Source organism: Xenopus laevis, chromosome 2L (assembly GCF_017654675.1).
Source record: "Xenopus laevis strain J_2021 chromosome 2L, Xenopus_laevis_v10.1, whole genome shotgun sequence".
Lineage (NCBI taxonomy): Eukaryota > Metazoa > Chordata > Amphibia > Anura > Pipidae > Xenopus > Xenopus laevis.
Window position 1 is genome coordinate 39,192,912 of NC_054373.1, and position 17,490 is coordinate 39,210,401.

At 39.0% G+C, this 17,490-nt stretch overlaps 1 protein-coding gene across 3 annotated transcripts in view; it reads left to right on the forward strand.

The window, feature by feature from the left end:
* The first annotated feature begins 3,375 nt into the window (after window positions 1-3,375).
* The window catches only part of LOC108707672 (granulocyte-macrophage colony-stimulating factor receptor subunit alpha), a 52,735-nt gene continuing 38,620 nt past the window's right edge, over window positions 3,376-17,490 (forward strand). The window contains exon 1 of one of the 3 annotated variants that reach the window (XM_041581744.1): window positions 3,376-3,502. The gene's annotated coding sequence lies outside the window, so the exon portion shown is untranslated. Of the gene's footprint in view, window positions 3,503-5,241; window positions 5,381-14,330; window positions 14,410-17,490 lie in introns of those variants that run through there. The other 2 variants (XM_041581745.1, XM_041581747.1) reach the window with 2 other exon arrangements.

Sequence of the window (17,490 nt, forward strand, 5' to 3'; positions counted from 1 at the left end):
TTAGATGCATAATACATTGTGAACTTTAATTGCACTTCCAAGATTTTTCAATATCTACGTATAGCACTTGTTCAGAGATTTACATTACCCTGTGCACACAGAAAAATATTATTTTTGCAAATGAATCAGAACCAATAATTTGAAAGCGGGGGCCATGGTGGTAGGAAATGGCAAATGCCTTTTTTTTATTCCATACATTGAGAACATATTTGTTGTCTTTGTAACTATAGGGTGACTGGTTTAGTTACCCCTTTTGTTCAGGTAGTCCCCAAAAGTTTAAATAGGGTACTAGGCAAAGCTGGGAAATAATTCCTCTTTCCTAGGTTAAAATATGTTCCTGGCAGTTCAGGAACTGGCCTGTGACTATTGAGTATATAAGATGAAATCCGCGTGCAGGTTTTCTTCCTGGGCAGGCAGGTGACTCAAGATTGAAGCCTAGGTTAAGTCGGACCTAAGTTGTAAGGGTATACTCTGTCAAACATTAAATTAGGTGTGATAGATAGGAGAGGGGTAATTAGAGAGCAGCTTGACTTCCATCGAGGAGATTTAGTAAGGATTAGAGTCCTGGGTGCACTACCCAGGACCAAAGTGTACAGACTTTGGGACTACTGTAGCTCATCTAGTTTCCACTAGAGGAGAATCCTGACAGTTGTGAGTGACACTTTCGAATTGAAATAATCCACTGTTCCATGACTGACCTTAATGGGTAAAGCACTAGATGCTTGAATCTATATTTGTGAGTATATGCAGAGCAATTGTATCCATTTGTATGTAAGTCCAGTTAATAAACCCAAAACCATTGGTGCACATTTATTGAATTATACCAGAGAAGTAGAGTTCAGCAACACCCTGCCCTAGCATATTCAAGGCCCCTTACCTAGTGTTGCCACCTTTGCAGGTATAGAAATATGGACATAGGAGTGGGCTGGTGATGTCAGAAGGTCAGTCTAGTGATGTCAGAGGGTGGAGCGCTGACATTAGGGGGTGTAGCTGGTGATGTTGGGGTGTTTCTGATGTTGTATTGCACAAACATAACATTCCCATTTTTTTTATTTTAAAAACTGTGCAGGATGTTTTGAACTGGACAGCCCCATAAAACACCTAAACAGGTGGCAACACTACCCACATCTGATGGTTAAGCGTTACATACATGCTGTGTTAGAAGAGCTCTTAACTACTGTTCTGTGGGATTTGGTAGGATTTGAGAAGGTTTTTTTGCCCCATATCGTTTTGCCCAGTCAGCCAAGCAACTACATGTACCTTATCAGGTCTCACCACAAAGGCTCAAAGGATAAAATTGTTCAAAATTGAATAGTCGATCTAGCCTGTGGTGAGTACCCCCTTTAAAATAAATAGAAACTTTCTAAATTAAATAATTCCAAATCACTTTGTCAAATTGCAAAAAGAGAGCTGTAAACCCTTATCCTCTAATCCTCTAATGGAGTTTTCTTAAAAGAGAACTAAGCCCTAAAAATAAATATGGCTAGAAATGCCATATTTTATAATCTTTAAAGTTGTCACATGAGTTTCCCATTTTGGATATTGTTAGCAGTGTCAGTGACATGCACATGCTCAGTGTGTTTTTAGACAGCTTGTAAGGGGGTGGAATGTGAATTGTTCAGTTAACTGTTAATAACTGAACCACTAGAGGGAGCTAGAGAGTAACAGTGGTTTCCTAAGAGTGAGTGAAGGTCCCAAGAGGGTGGAGACTAAGAGGTTATAAAAGGAGAGGCCCTTAGAGAGTGGAGAGAGATGCACCATAAGAAGAATAGCAAGCAGGGAACCACTGAAGCAGTAGAGTCATCTCTCAGGAGCGGTACTGAATTTAACTAGCGTGAGGCCTAGTAGTTATAAGAGGACACTCTAGGAGTGTGAGATGAGACAGGGTAATTAGCATTGGAAGCTATGGTCCCAACAAGGAGTGATTGGGCATCACGACAGTCAGGGTTTAATATCATAAGCAAAGCTGGAGGAGAAGCCATTGAAGGGTGTGAGCCGTGTCAGTGCAAAGCCTGGGAAGAGGGGAAAGTGCTGACTAGACTCCCTGGTAGGACACTGCAGGCTAAAGTGTGAGTGGGAAGGGACACTGTGGAAACTGAGGAGTACATTGGAGAGGTGCCTTATGTATGTATCCTCCTGACCAAGTGCAATTATCGGATGTACCACAAGAGGGAGGCAGTAGCAGAGATTTGAGCCCTGTGGATTTGTTCCTGCTTGTATGGTAAAGAAGTGTGACAATATTAATAAACAAGTTTGGTTCAAGTGCAACTCCCTGCATCTTGTGTCTCTAATGTAAGTTACCGTCCTGATGTACAGCTTAAAAGCTGTTGACAAGCTAAGGTTAGGGGATGCTGCAAATCATCAACAGCAATTGAGGTTTACATGCCACATAATGCTGATGCTGCAGGCCTGATTATTATATTCCGATGCTCATTGTGCTGGTTTCTATGCTGTCTTGTACCAAAAATCTGAATTATTTAGCAGCCTTTACATTAATAATATATATATTAAATATAGTGTGCCTTGGGCCCTACTGTCAGTAACTGACAGCAGCAGGCCCGGATTTGAGGCAAGGCCACATAGGCCTGGGCCTAGGGCGGTGCAATTTCAGGGGCTGCCCAGCCACATCAGTAACTAGCACTGGAGACTCACGTCAGTCTCCAGTGCTGTTCCCAAGTGTTAAGATGTGCGCATGTGCGCGCACACACTGAGGGGGAAGAGGACGGCACCTGGAAGGGGAGGGACATCGCTGGACAGGGGGAAGTGAAAGTGGAGGCAACAGTGCTGGACAGGGGGAAGCGAAGGGGACGGCACAGTGCTGTTCCCGAGTGTTAAGCTATGCGCACGCACAGAAAGCGGAAGCCCTGGAAGGCAAGTGGACATCGCTGAACAGGGGGAAACCGGATGTGGAGGTAACAGTGCTGGACAGGGGAAGTGAAGGGGACGGCACCGGCAGGGGAGTGGGGGCGATGAGTAGAGCCGGCCTAGGGGCGGCAAGTTTGTAAATCCGGGCCTGGACAGCAGCCCAGAATAGGGGGGGGGCAACAAGGGATTCTTTGGAGGCACAGATCTTCCCTGCTAAGGCACAAAACATAATGTACAACATTTCAGCCCTACTTCTTTGGTTAAGTTTTAATTCTCCTTTAAAAAGGAATCAAGCCAGCTACCCTTTATCGCATTTTCACTATTTATATTGCATTTCCTCCAGCTGTTTGTATTTTGTAAAATACATAATCCCTGCCTTCAAACATATTTTACCGGTCACATAGTAGTAAATGATGAGAACACAGCATCATGTCCCCGCCCTGTAACTTATATTTCACCACACCCCGGACATGACGTGGCTTCTTCTAAGGAAGGGCAGAATCATCCATTGCGGGAGTGGACTTTATTAGAAAGCAAAGATGCCGTGAACAAAGTTGGCACTGGATAGATTCACAACATGATTTTTATCAGGGACCCATTTTCTTGGAGAACATGAGTACAGAAGGCTGAACTGTTTGTGAGTTATTGCTTTAGGATGTTTAATACCATAATCATTTGCAGCTGCCAAACATAATCATATCTGCAGGGACAGCGACGTCTAACAGGGCACAGCGCTGAGTGATATCACTAAAGCTTATGTGATTAAATATTCTCAGGCAAATAAAATTAGCTGAACATATTCACTACACACTGGTTACAGAGATCTCTGGTTGGTTTAAGACAAACCTAGTTTGTTTGCTAAATTTAACCTTTATTGTCTAGTGCTGTGTCTGACAAAAAAAGGTATCAGAGATTAACTGGTCCCTGCATTGTTTTCTCCTCAACTTCAAACAATAATTCCCTGTATTGTTCACACCTTTAATCCCCCTTGGATTGTAATTACAATAATTACATTTATGGCCCCCACAGCAGACATAGGGGTCCGTTTACTAAAGTGCGGTAAATCTGACTTTAAGTTTCCGCATGTTATCGCTGAGAATATTTTTACGCCAGAATATTCGCAGCGACTAAGTTTACTAAACAGCGATGCGCTCAGAAGTCATTGCGATCACTTGCGGTAACTACGATAAGGAACCAGCTTACGTTAGCGGTAATTTTAGCGAGTTGCGAATTTTCTGGCGAAAAATTACGTTTTTGCGAATATTTATGCTATAAAATAGTCTTGTTTTATGGCGGTTATTATGGCAATTTTTACTGTGACATTTATGGCCAGAAATGCATCTTCAAAACTTATAAACTTTATTGACTGATGATTATACCATCCAACAACATCACCAGAGTAACACCAATCAAACATGTCTGCATCATATAAACTCTTCTGCCAATAGAATCATAGGAAATGATACCAGTCAATCTCTTTGCTTCATAGAAATGTACAGTTTAATGTAGCCAATCCCAATGAAACCAAAAAGTGTACAGGCTGACGAATCCTTGGACTGTGATGCCACTGCCAATAATACGACTCTGAGCTGAAACTGCTGCTGTTGCACCAGATAGAAACAGAAGCCAAACATTCTGTCAGCAATAGCTACAGATCTGTCTCCTGTCAGCAAAGAATGATGGGTAAAAAAAAAACATTATTATGGGATATTTCCTGCCCCTTGAGAATTTTCTGGCAGAAAAAATACTTTTACGCCACTTCATATGTGGCGGTAAAAGTTTGCGAATATTCTGGCGTTAATTTTGTCTTTAGCACATTTCGCTGTTTAGTAAACCATGCGTTAATGTGTACGTAGCGTTATTTTCAGCAAATGCGATAACTGGCGAACAATTATTCTTGCGCAAGAAAATTTGCAAATTTATATTTACCGCAGGTTAGTAAACTGGCGATAACATATTTGGCGAAAATTCTGTCTATATATTGTGCGAATATTTTTAACGCACTTTAGTAAACGGACCCCATAGGATTTACTATTTACAAGAAAAAATTGATTGTTTGTGGCCTGTGAACTGTTGGCAAGAAAAATACAGACAACATAGGCCTTCTTCCTCCAACTTCCATCCATATTTTATGATCTGTAAATCCACTTTACCGATTTACAATCCCCCCAAAGGCTAAAGTCTACCCTATATCAATCCCGCAGTCAGACATTGAGACAAGAAACCTCAAGATAAAATTTAAAGGGTACGTTTGCTGGTTCCTCGTGGAAAGAGGAACTGAATACTTATTGAGTTGTGTTTCCAAGTAGGATAGATTTTTCAGTGCACCTCCTCTTTATTATGTCAGAATTGTTAGTCTGTTTATGCTCATCTGTTACTGTTCTACACTGCACAGAGAGAGAGAGAGAACAAGTTAGTGCAGATCGCTGAATAATAAAGGTAATTATTCTGCTGTTTGACTCTTCTGAAACGCTGCCACCGCCTTTCCTGTCCCTGCATGGGTTGACTTCTTCAGGTAGGCGACTGTAGGGAAAATGATAATCCAATAAGAGAATGTTTACACATGTCTGATATATTGATAACAATAATATTGGGAGCCGGTGGTGGAAATGTATTTTAATGTTGCAATAAGTTGATGTTATAAGTGCAGTTCTTTATCGAGCTGTTGTGACCATTGAAAAAGCTGTACTCCAATTATGCCTACCAGGGAGAGAATAATTAAAACTAAAATATGACTTCATGTTTGCACCATGTAAAATTGCTCGATATCTGCAGGGTAGGAATGGTCCAGGTATGGTATCTGTTATCTGGAAACCCGTTCAAGCTCAGAAATACAGGTAGGCGATCTCCCATAGTTACAATAAAAATAATAAACCTTGGGAATAGTTAGTCCTTCAGAATAGCTCTCTCAGCTGCACGCAAACGTCACATCATTTTTGTTTTTTTTGGATCAGCGCTTAAAGCAAAGGAGAAAGCAAAAAAACAGAAATATGATGTAGTATTTTAGAGACTTTCTTGAGCACCCTGTGCTGGAAAAAAAGTCACTATTGTGAGTTCCCCTTTAGAAGAGACTTTCCTTTTTGTTCCGGTTGTGTATATAGTTAGATCAAGTTCTTCCAGAGACCTTCACCAAGTTCGGCTAAAATGCCAACTTACAAGATTGTAGTACAATTAAGACATGTAGTAGTGGTCACCAATGTTCTCCCCTTCTCCACAGGCCACTGTTAGGCTCCAACATTAGGATACAGAAATCTCATACTATAATACTGTTTTATTCAAAAAGCTAAAAACTTTAAAATATTTCACTTTATTTCCATGAGTTGCCAAGGAAACTGTTCCGGTACGCGTTCTCATGCGTTCCACCGGTCTACTTTGGGTTTTATATAATTTCGGGGTTTGTTGGTATGTCGGGTTTCCATGGATTCTTTTACTGAAAAATCTGTGTTAGAAGTCTCTTTTATGTTGTTCCTGCTGGCTGTACCTTTCATCTGCCATATTCAAATTCTTATTTTGAGAAATATTATTTCCTTTATCTCTGTAATAATAAAACAATATCTTGTACTCGATCCTAACTAACATATAATTAATACTTATTGGAAGCAAAACAATAGTACTGTGTAAATAATGTTTTAGTAGACTTAGGGGCAAATTCATCAAGGGTCGAATATCGAGGGTTAATTAACCCTCGATATTCGACTGGGAATTTTGCGCAAATACTGCGATCGAACGATCGAAAGAATAATCGTTCGATCGAATGATTAAATCCTTCGAATCGAACGTTTCGAAGAATTTTAATCCAACGATCGAAGGATTATCCTTCAACCAAAAAAACATAGCCAATCCTATGGGGACCTTCCCCATAGGCTAACATTGGGTTCGGTAGCTTTTAGGAGGGTCGAAGTTTTTTCTTAAAGAGACAGTACTTCGACTATCGAATGGTCGAACGATTTTTAGTTCGAATCCTTCGATTCAAAGTCGTAGTCGAAGGTCGAAGTAGCCCATTCGATGGTCGAAGTAGCCAAAAAACACTTCGAAATTCGAAGTTTTTTTACTTCGAATCCTTCACTCGAAGTTAATGAATTGGCCCCTTAAGGTATGGAGAGCCAAATTCCAGAACAATCCCTAATCCAGAAAACATTGGTCCCGAGCACTCTGGATAACAGGTCCCCAAAAATCTGTCTAATGTTAATTACTACAAGTAGTGGTATCTGTTATCCCAAAACCAGTTATCCAGAAAGCACCAAATTACAAGAAGGCCATCTCCAATAGACTGAATTTTAGTCAAATTATTACAATTTTTAAAAATGATTTAATTTTTCACTGTAATAATACAAGCCTATTGAGTTTATTTAATTGTTTAATTATTTTTTAGTAGGTATGGAGATGCAAATTACAGGGTTTATTTAATGTCAACATGATTTTTTAGTAGACTTAAGATATGAAGATCCAAATTACGGCAAGATCCATTTTCCGGAAAACCCCAGGTCCCGATCATTCTGGATAACAGGTCCCATATCTGTATTGGCTTTAAACAGTGGCATAACTAGATGATATTGGGCCCCACAGCAAATTCATGTTAGGGTTCCCAACATAACCAGAGGTTGTAATTTTTCACCAATATTTGTTGAAATTGTGTAGGGCCTCATGGGGATCCTATACCGCCTGGGCCCCCCTGCAGCTGCAGGGTCTGCTTCCTCTGTAGTTACGCCCCTGGCTTTACATATAATATTTGCTCTTTGATTGAGAACTGGCTGATAGATTTAAAAGAACAGTGGTAAACATAACAAATTGACCAGTGTAACACAGGGGTCTGTCCTGTAATTTGTTGTTTATAAATGCCCTTGGCATTGTAAGTAATGATTGTCTCTGTTTTTGCTAATTATACTAAATTGTTCAAAACTACGAGTTGATTGGGAAGGATTTGGGAGTTTCTGTGGATAACTGTGTAAAACTCTAGGCATTCTTGGTACCTTATTAAGTGTATAAAATGCTCTGTTGTATAAAAAAGGCATTCACTCTAGAAAAGAAACCATACTTTTGCCTCTTTATTGATCCCTGGTAAGGCCATGCATTTATGGGCTCCTTTATCCCATCTCACACAGAAATGTTACTATTCATGTCCCTTCACTTGTGCCAGAGAATACAATCTCAACAATGACAAGCTACCCTCATAGTTTCATTTTTCCATTCCTTCTCTTCAGCTCATCCTTTTTTAGGACTTCGGCCAAAAACTGTTCTGCACCCATGAACAAAAAATAGAAACTGTATAATTTATTGAGACGTTCCCTTGACAAAATGTGGACAAAATATGATACCCATGCTTAAGTCATAACTTTTTTATTACCCTTTTACCATTGACTTATGCCTGAGTGGAGATTGGGCTCTATGCCTAACTCTCAACTAATATAAATGTAACTCTATTTTGGGCTATTTAAAGCAAAAAAGGGCTAATGTTCAGCTAAAGAAATAGAGCATGGGTTACAGTGAACTCTTAACAAAACAGGCTGGACCGTTGCTAGGTGGAAGATATGAAGTAGGGAGGTAGTTGAACTACAACTCGTCTAGGCTACTGTGCATAAAATGAAATAATAAAGCACACCAGGAGGTTCTTGCAGCAAACAAACAAATAACTTTTCTTGTCCAAGACAATAGATCCACTGGGTATACTCACAATTAATTGCAGACACAGTACTCTGTGACACCACCTGGAACACAGCTGGGGTAGTTGTAGGTACATCTCTAGGATGGAATGCCCTGTTGATCCCATACAATGGAATAATCAGGGAGAAATATTCTAAGCCTGATTCCTTATCCAACTGCGACCCCTTCACTTAGGAAGACTAAGAGCCTAGGGGAGAGCTACTCTCTACTACAATCCTTGTTAGAGCACAGCCTGATCATTCTAATTAACCTCTCTATCTCACTTGCCTAGAGAGTACTAGGAAAGAGTTAACCTGTCACTGGCTGGCCTCATTCATGAGGTCCCTGCTCCCCAACTTATCACTAGAGGTACTGGTCCCTCAGTAGTTTCGGCCCTCGTTGGGGCCTTTATCAAGGACATTCCCTTGATAAAGGCCCCAACGAGGGCCGAAATGTTGGACACACGAGTGATGACTCAATAAAATCGGTTGGAAAATAACTGGAGTGCTGGTCCATTTTGAATATTATACATTATAATTTGACCTAGCACCCACTATTGGACTTGGAGTATGAGTGTGGGTACTTTCTGACTTATTATATTATATATACAATGTATCCAGACAAGAAGGAGGCAGCACTCAGTTTTGAAAAATCAGTGAAAAAAGTGTATTAAAAGTTTACAAAAGTTCACAAATAAGCATCATATACGACCTGTTGATAGAAAAATTGCATCTGCGACGTTTCGGGCCAGCTTTGTGCCCTTTCTCAAGCTGAACAGGTAATCAAGAAACACATGTGTCTGCCAAACATTTAAAACCTAGAACAGGAAATGACATTGTGGTTACTCAGAAGCAGATACAGCAGCAACATTAACCCCAACCTTGCCTTTCTTAGTTTGGCTCACGTCTATTGCACAAACACTACAGAGACAATTCATTTTTTACAAAAAATGATATAGGTCATAGTCCCTATTCAAACCATTGGGTGCTAATGTATTGTGGATCCACCATACCTCTCTTTGCTTCAGTTTTAACTCTTGATTACTTCCATATTTGAGTGGTGGGATCCCTTCCAATACAATAAATTTCAATTGGTCTGCATTGTGGCCCTTATCTATGAAATGTTTAGAAACCGGCAATCTATCATTACCCAAATTGATGGAGGATTTGTGTTGGGAGATACGCGATTTGACCATCTGAGCCGTCTCTCCTATGTATACATAGCCACATGGGCAAACGAAAGCATATATCACATATTTGGATGTGCACGTATAATGCCCGCGTAATTGGACTGTAAATCCAGTTCCAGGGTGTACAAATTCTCTACCTCTAATTACATTGGAGCATTGTGCACATCCAATACAGCGATACATTGCCAGGGACCTGTCTTTGTTTTGGCTTAATATTAACAGAGGTTACCATACTACCAATTGTTTTCCCTCTACGATAAGACATCACTGGAGGTGCCATAAATTCACAGATTTGTGGATAACCTCTCTGAAGAATATGCCAGTGGCGCCTCAAAACTGCCGCAATATCTTTACTCAAGCCATTATAGTCGGACACAAAAGGTATACGTATGTCTATACTCCCTTTTTGCTTCTCTCCTTTCTATTCTAGTCACCCTTTTCATATCAGCCTTTTTTGCTTGCTGCAACACATTTTCAGGGTATCCCCTTTCATAGAATGTTCTGCACATTACTTCTTGTTGTTTCTCTCTTTCTCTTTGGCATCACTAACTATTCTGTCAACTCTGACCAATTGACTGATCGGTATTGAATTTTTGGTGTGTATCGGCTGATTACCACGGAAATGTAAAATTTGATTCCGGCTTAGTATATACAGAAGTATCCACTCCACCCTTAGAATTTTTATATACAATTACATCCAGAAACTGCACCTTATTAACATCACGGGGCACATTTACAAAGCTCGAGTGAAGGATTCGAATTAAAAAAACTTCGAATTTAGAAGTGTTTTTTGGGCTACTTCGACCATCGAATGGGCTAGTTCGACCTTCGACTACGAATCGAACGATTCGAACTAAAAATCATTCGACAATTCGATAGTCGAAGTACTGTCTCTTTAAGAAAAACTTCGACCCCCTAGTTCAGCAGCTAAAAGCTACCGAACTCAATGTTAGCCTATGTGGAAGGTCCCCATAGGCTTGCCTGTGTTTTTTTGATCGAAGGATATTCCTTCGATCGTTGTATTAAAATCCTTCGAATCGTTCGATTCGAAGGATTTATATGTGGAAGGTCCCCATAGGCTTGCCTGTGTTTTTTTGATCGAAGGATATTCCTTCGATCGTTGTATTAAAATCCTTCGAATCGTTCGATTCGAAGGATTTATATGTGGAAGGTCCCCATAGGCTTGCCTGTGTTTTTTTGATCGAAGGATATTCCTTCGATCGTTGTATTAAAATCCTTCGAATCGTTCGATTCGAAGGATTTAATCGTTCGATCGAACGAATAATCCTTCGATCGTTCGATCGTAGGATTAGCGCTAAATCGGTCGACTTCGATATTCGAAGTCGAACGATTTTAGTTCCTAGTCGAATATCGAGGGTTAATTAACCCTCGATGTTCGACCCTTAGTAAATCTGCCCCCACATGTCAGTGTAAAGACAATAGATGGATGAATTGTTTGTAGGTATTCATGGAACCACAACAGGGACTCAACGTCGCCCCACCAAAGACATCATCAATGTAGCTCCACCATGCCAACAAAGTTCACAAATAAGCATCATATCATATCAACAGGTCGTATATGATGCTTATTTGTGAACTTTTGTAAACTGACTTTAGTAGCCAGGGACTCCATTCCGCAGATCCAGTCCAGAGATTGGAGTTCACCTTCCACAGAAAAGCTGTCCTGTGGAAAGGCCATTTAAAGGTAATTCGAATGGGAGAGTGTGTCTCTCAGCAGGATACAGCAGGTAGGAGACCTGGGTGTGTTAGGAACTTCCAGAGGAGCTGGGAGTGCTGCCTGTTACTGCAAGAAGCAGAGGGAGCCTGTGACCCTGATAAAGTTGTGCCAGGAGGCTGAATAAACACTACCAGGAAGGAGTCCTGTGAGTACAGGGAAGAGCCAACCAATACTGTTATGTTTTGACTTGTAGTCCACAAGGGGCCCAGCCTAGTCAGGGACTGCTCCAAAGTGTGAAGTAGTGCCCAGTGGGCTAGGTTTTATTTTATGATTTGTTTGTATGATATAATGGACACCCCTGTGTCTGTGCCTAATTGACTGTTTAAAAGTGGGAAAATAAACCTGTGTTTTCCTCGAAGAAGCCTGTGTGTCCCTGTCTTTCTGCTCTATTGTCCTATGCTGCCTGCCCACCATTGACTAATCCCCCCCCCCAAAAGTTACGTGTTCAATATATATGTAAGACCTATTTGGGCTGCATAGCACACAAATAGTTAAACTGTCCAGCTAGCAGTAGAAGCATGGGTTACACTGCGACTTACACAACAGGGTCAAGGCCTTTGCCATGTGGAAGTGTTTCCTCTATGGTGTAGTGCAACTACATCCCCCCCCAGGCTACTTTGCATACAACAAAAGATGGGCGCCAGGAGGTTCTTACAGTAAAACAGAAACGGTTTATTAACTATGCACGAGGCAAGTGACATCAGGTTTAGTACTCACACAGGAGCTGAGGCAATAGCAACATTTACTCACACAGAGCTGCAGGCATTAGGCATTTCTCACAGAGGAAAGGTCTCCATTAGGCATTTGCAGTATTCACACACATTCCCTCCTGGAAGTTGTCAGGAAAGCAGCTTCTACCCTACAGTCCCTCTTCACTGAGGTCCCTGACTGGAGGCAACACACAGAGCCTCTGGGAAGCTACTCCCTTACTGCAAATCCTTGTTGGAGCTTCAACTGCTCTTTCTCTCTCACCTCTCTGCCTTTCTCTCCTAGAGAGACTATGACAAGTCTGCCCTAGTGTAACTATTCCTCATTCACGGGGTTACTTGGTCCCTGACTTCTTCTCCAAAGCACATGGGCCTTTCTGGGCCTAGCTGTACCCAGGCTCCCCTGAGCTCACCCAGCTGGATCACCATCCACAGGCCAAAGAGGAAGTGGCCACTCCCTACACTCCCCTCCCATCCATCATAACATCACCACAAACGGTATTGCAAGGAGGACTTTTGTGTCACATAGGTAGGACTGATGTTAGGTTATTTATATATTTATACAAGTCCACATACGCACACCAGGGCTCAGTGATTACATACCCATAGAGTAAAACATGTATGCAATATAATATGTCATCAGTATGGGAATTTATTAACTTGAAGGTAAGCTATATGAACACCGAGGTCAGATTAACTTTAGGAACCTTTAACAGTAGCACGTGTGTGTGTGTGTGTGTGTATATAAGGGTTAATGACAAGTGAGCAACGTACCACAGGAATAGTTACAGAAACAACACATAAAACATAGCAGTCTACCTGACGCTGGGATAGTGAAAGTTATAGTACCTAAGATTTATACGTTTATTTAACGTTGAGGAGGTATTTCATCGTGTTAGACTCTTAACACTAACTCGAAGAATGACACAATAGTAACAAACAAGGGTTTAAGATATGCATTTATGCACGATTGATATATATATGATGGATATGTAATTGTTGATTTTTTATATATATATGTATGTTCACTATATATGATAGACACTTAAGTGAAACACATGACTCACATTGAAATGTTGATTGAAAGATGGCACTGATTGGTTTGTAATGGAGCACTTTTGTTATTTAATGTGTTTTTAGAAAGTTTTGGTATCATCCTTGAAAAAGGTCCAAATGTGGACCGAAACGTCGGTTTGATACCATGACAATAAAAAATATTACATTTTAAAAGGGAGTGCTGGTCTACTGATAATTTATATATATATATATATATATATATATATATATATATATATATATATATATATATATATATATATATATATATATAATTAGTAACTAGATACATGGACATCTGCCCAGCTACTAGAGAGATAAGAAAGTGTAGGTATTTAAAGCCATAGGTACATATCAAATCTATGGGTCCCTACATAAATATAGGGGCACATTTACTAAGCTCGAGTGAAGGATTCGAATGAATTAAACTTCAAATTTCGGAATTATTTTTTTGGGTACTTCGACCATCGAATAGGCTACTACGACCTTCAACTTCGACGTCATTCGACTATTCGACCATTCGATAGTCGAAGTACTGTCTCTTTAAAAAATACTTTGACTACATACTACGGCAGTTTAAACCTACCGAGGTTCAATGTTAGCCTATGGGGACCTTTCCCAGCACTTTTTTATGATCAAATAAAAATCGATTGAATGATTTTTATTCGATCAAATTATTTGCACTAAAATCCTTCAAATTTGATATTCGAATTCGAAGGATTTTACTTCGAGGGTCGAATTCGAGGTTAACCCTTGAAATTCAACCCTTGATAAATCTGCCCCCTGGTGTCATTAAACGTTTGAATATGATTTTCAACCTTAGCTACCATCTTCTGTTACTAAAAAGTGTATTAAAGTTAAAAGAAGCATAAAATACACATTTAGAAATATAACCCTTGGCCTCGTGCACACAATAGCAAAGCCTTGTGCAGAACGTGGCTATGTATGGAGTATGGAGTCAAATATTCTAAACAAGCTAGCATGTGATTCTCAGAACTAAAAAATATCTACTCAAACCTGTCCCCTGCTTGGTCAACTGTACTTATTTTTATGAGCAATTATATGAAAGATAACATTCCATGAACTGCTGACTCAAAGGAAATTGTGAAAACAAGTCATTGTTATCTGTCAGAGATTTCCGGTTGTTGATCTTGCATATAGATCTTTCTCTCCAAATATGTGAACTCAATGTTACACGATGGCTGCAAATTAAGGTATTGTGAGACCTTTTTTTCTTCTAAAGTGACTAGTATAGTATTGGACTAAGTTTAGAAGCAAATTTTAAACAAGTTTTGTTTTTTAAATCACAAAAGAAAGATGTGGCCAGATGAAAGAAGATGTTTGCCTTTCTTACATATACACTGAGTCACGGAATTTACTATCCTTGTATTATTTTTCAACTGCCTCCTTTTTCCTCCGTAATTCTGTATTTGTCCTTCCTTTTTTTGCTTTATATAAGCTTCACTTATTTTCACTACTTTTTTACTGGGTTTCGGTTTGGAAATTGTCCTTGTAACTGTTTTTAACTTTTCCTTCCTTTTTTGCTTTATTTAAGCTTCAAATATTCTCACAGATTTTTCTTGGGTTGTGGTTTGTAAATTCTCCCTGTAACTGTTTTTAACTTTTCTGATGCAATTCTTAAATATTTAAAGTGGTTAGCAGTCAATAATGTTGTCTTGCTGCCAGTGAGGTCTTTATCATGTTTGTTAAATGAGGTGCCACCCAATAAAAAAATATATCTATTTGTAGGACATTTAAGACTGGGAAACATTTTAATACTGATATAAATGTCACTTTCCTGAAAAAAAAATCTGTAAACATGGCTACTGCAGTGTAAATTGCACTAGAGCAGTTAGTCACAGCAACCAATCCAATGTTTGCTTTTGTTTTGGACTATTATGCAGAGTTATTGAATTTAATTGCTAGGAATAAGAAAAATATTTTGCTGTGTTTTGCCACAAAAAAAGCCCCTAGACTCAATGGATATTAAATTTGAATGCAAAACTGCCTGTACCAGTCTTACAGAATAAGAACATTCCTAAGCTTTCCTTGTCCACATGTATATTTCAGACCATAACAAAGGCAATATCTCCAGTTGAGACTAAGGGGGTTATTTACTAACTAACTGGCTTTCAATTTTTTCCACGAATCTCTAAAAAGTCGTGATTTTCTCATTATTTTTAAAAGCTCTAAAAATTCAAGATTCCCCCCCATACAGTTAGAGTTGTAGTATTTTAAGCCAGGTGATCTCTGAGGCAGCACACAGACCATCACAAAATGGTGGTTCAAGGCAAGAGATGTAAAAGAGCAAAATCGACTTAAATATAGATTCTAGTTTGATAAGATTCTTTAATATGCCACTTAATTTGATATAAACTACCTTTTGCTCAAATATTCATTTTGGGGGGTATAGTTTTCCTTTAAATACAAAAAATACTTTGTGATTGTGACATTTTATGACATATACTGCGCATGGTTGCAAAAGCTTTTTGGTCTCAAACTTTGCGAGAGAGTCACTGAGGTCTAAAATTGGTCAAATGAAAATCATCGTTGCTAACGTTTGCAAAGGTCTTTGTGAACATTTTTCGTAAACATTACTTTACAAAACCCCATATGATGCTTAACTTAAAAGTAGAGCCGCTAATAGGAATAAAGAGGTAAGCATTTAGAGACTTTTTAAAAAGTATATAAACTATATTACAAAAAGTGTAATAGAATGTAAAAAAAAGGCAAAAAGGAAATGATTGCTCCTTATAAAGGCAAGTATCAAATCACTGCTCTTGACATGCTGATTTAGCAAGAGATGCATTGTATAACAGTAACATTTTGGTGCGGGAGACTAATTCATGTATGTTCAAGGTTTGCAGTCTAAAACTTCAGCTGAGACAGTAACATGCTGCAATGGTTGGCATAGTTCAGGCAGTCTCAGCAAGCTTTGTGTTGAAATATCATGTAGAATATTAGTGTTTGTTATTCATATAGTGTGGACACATTTCCACAGTGATTTACATAGATATCTTAGATATGGTTAACTTTGCCTGAACCATTGAGAGTGCAAATTATTACATTTTATGAACTTTAGGGGGTTATTTATCAAGGTCCGAATTTATCTCAATATCGGCTGCTACAAACTCTGATCTAACCCGGTTTTCAACGCTCATTTATTATTACATTTTCCTGAAATTTTGCTTTGCGGGAAAAGCTCAGATCTTCTTCACGAGTTTTCACCCGAAAGTTCTGAAAACATTGTGAAATTGCCCGAAACCCCCCACACAACCAAAAATCAATGGGACTGTTCCCATTGACTTTTATGCAACCTTGACAGGTTTGAGATGCCGTGTTTTTATATTCGGGCTTTTTAGCCCTCGGGGTTTAATAAATTCCGAAAAATTTGTGATTTTATACAAAAATCAAGAATTTTTTCGGATTTCGGGGAATTTCAGGTATTCGGAGATTAGTAACTAACCCCCTTAGTGATAATTGATCAATATGAGCTAGAAAAAATATATCTATTTTATTTCAAGGGGCAAAAGAATTATTAAGTCCAGATGTACAAAATAACAAGTTAACCAAGATCAGCAGATAATTAGGGGATTATTTACTAAGCTCCAAATACCCTGAAACTTCCCAGAAATAACCCCCTTAGTGATAATTGATCAATATGAGCTAGAAAAAAAATATATATTTTATTTCAAGGGGCAAAAGAATTATTAAGTCCGGATGTACAAAATAACAAGTTAACCAAGATCAGCAGATAATTAGGGGGTTATTTACTAAGCTCCAAATACCCCGAAACTTCCCAGAAATCCGAAAAATTTGTGATTTTTTTTTTAATAAAATCGGATTTTTAAAAATTCATGAATTTTTCGGAATTTATTAAACCCCGAGGGCTAAAAAGACCGAATATAAAAACACGGCATCTCAAAATTCACGAAAAAATCGTGAAAATCTGAGCTTTTCCCGCAAAGCACATTTTCTGGAAAATGTAATAATAAATAAGCGTTAAAAACCCGAGCGAGTTAGATTGGAGTTTGTAGCAGCCAATTTTGAGATAAATTCGGACCTTGATAAATAACCCCCAAAATGTTAAAAATGCAGAATAATACAGCAACCCACAACACTGGCGATTTTGCTGAAGACAAGAACTGCCTCAAAGCTGCATCTTTTTTTCAAGGACCTCTAAGAAGTAGATAGTGCTTTAGATATATTTGGGACTGGCAAAGAATACGATTAAAAGTAGTAAACACATAACTTGATAAACTAGAAAAACAACTAAAATATCACAGTAACAGAAA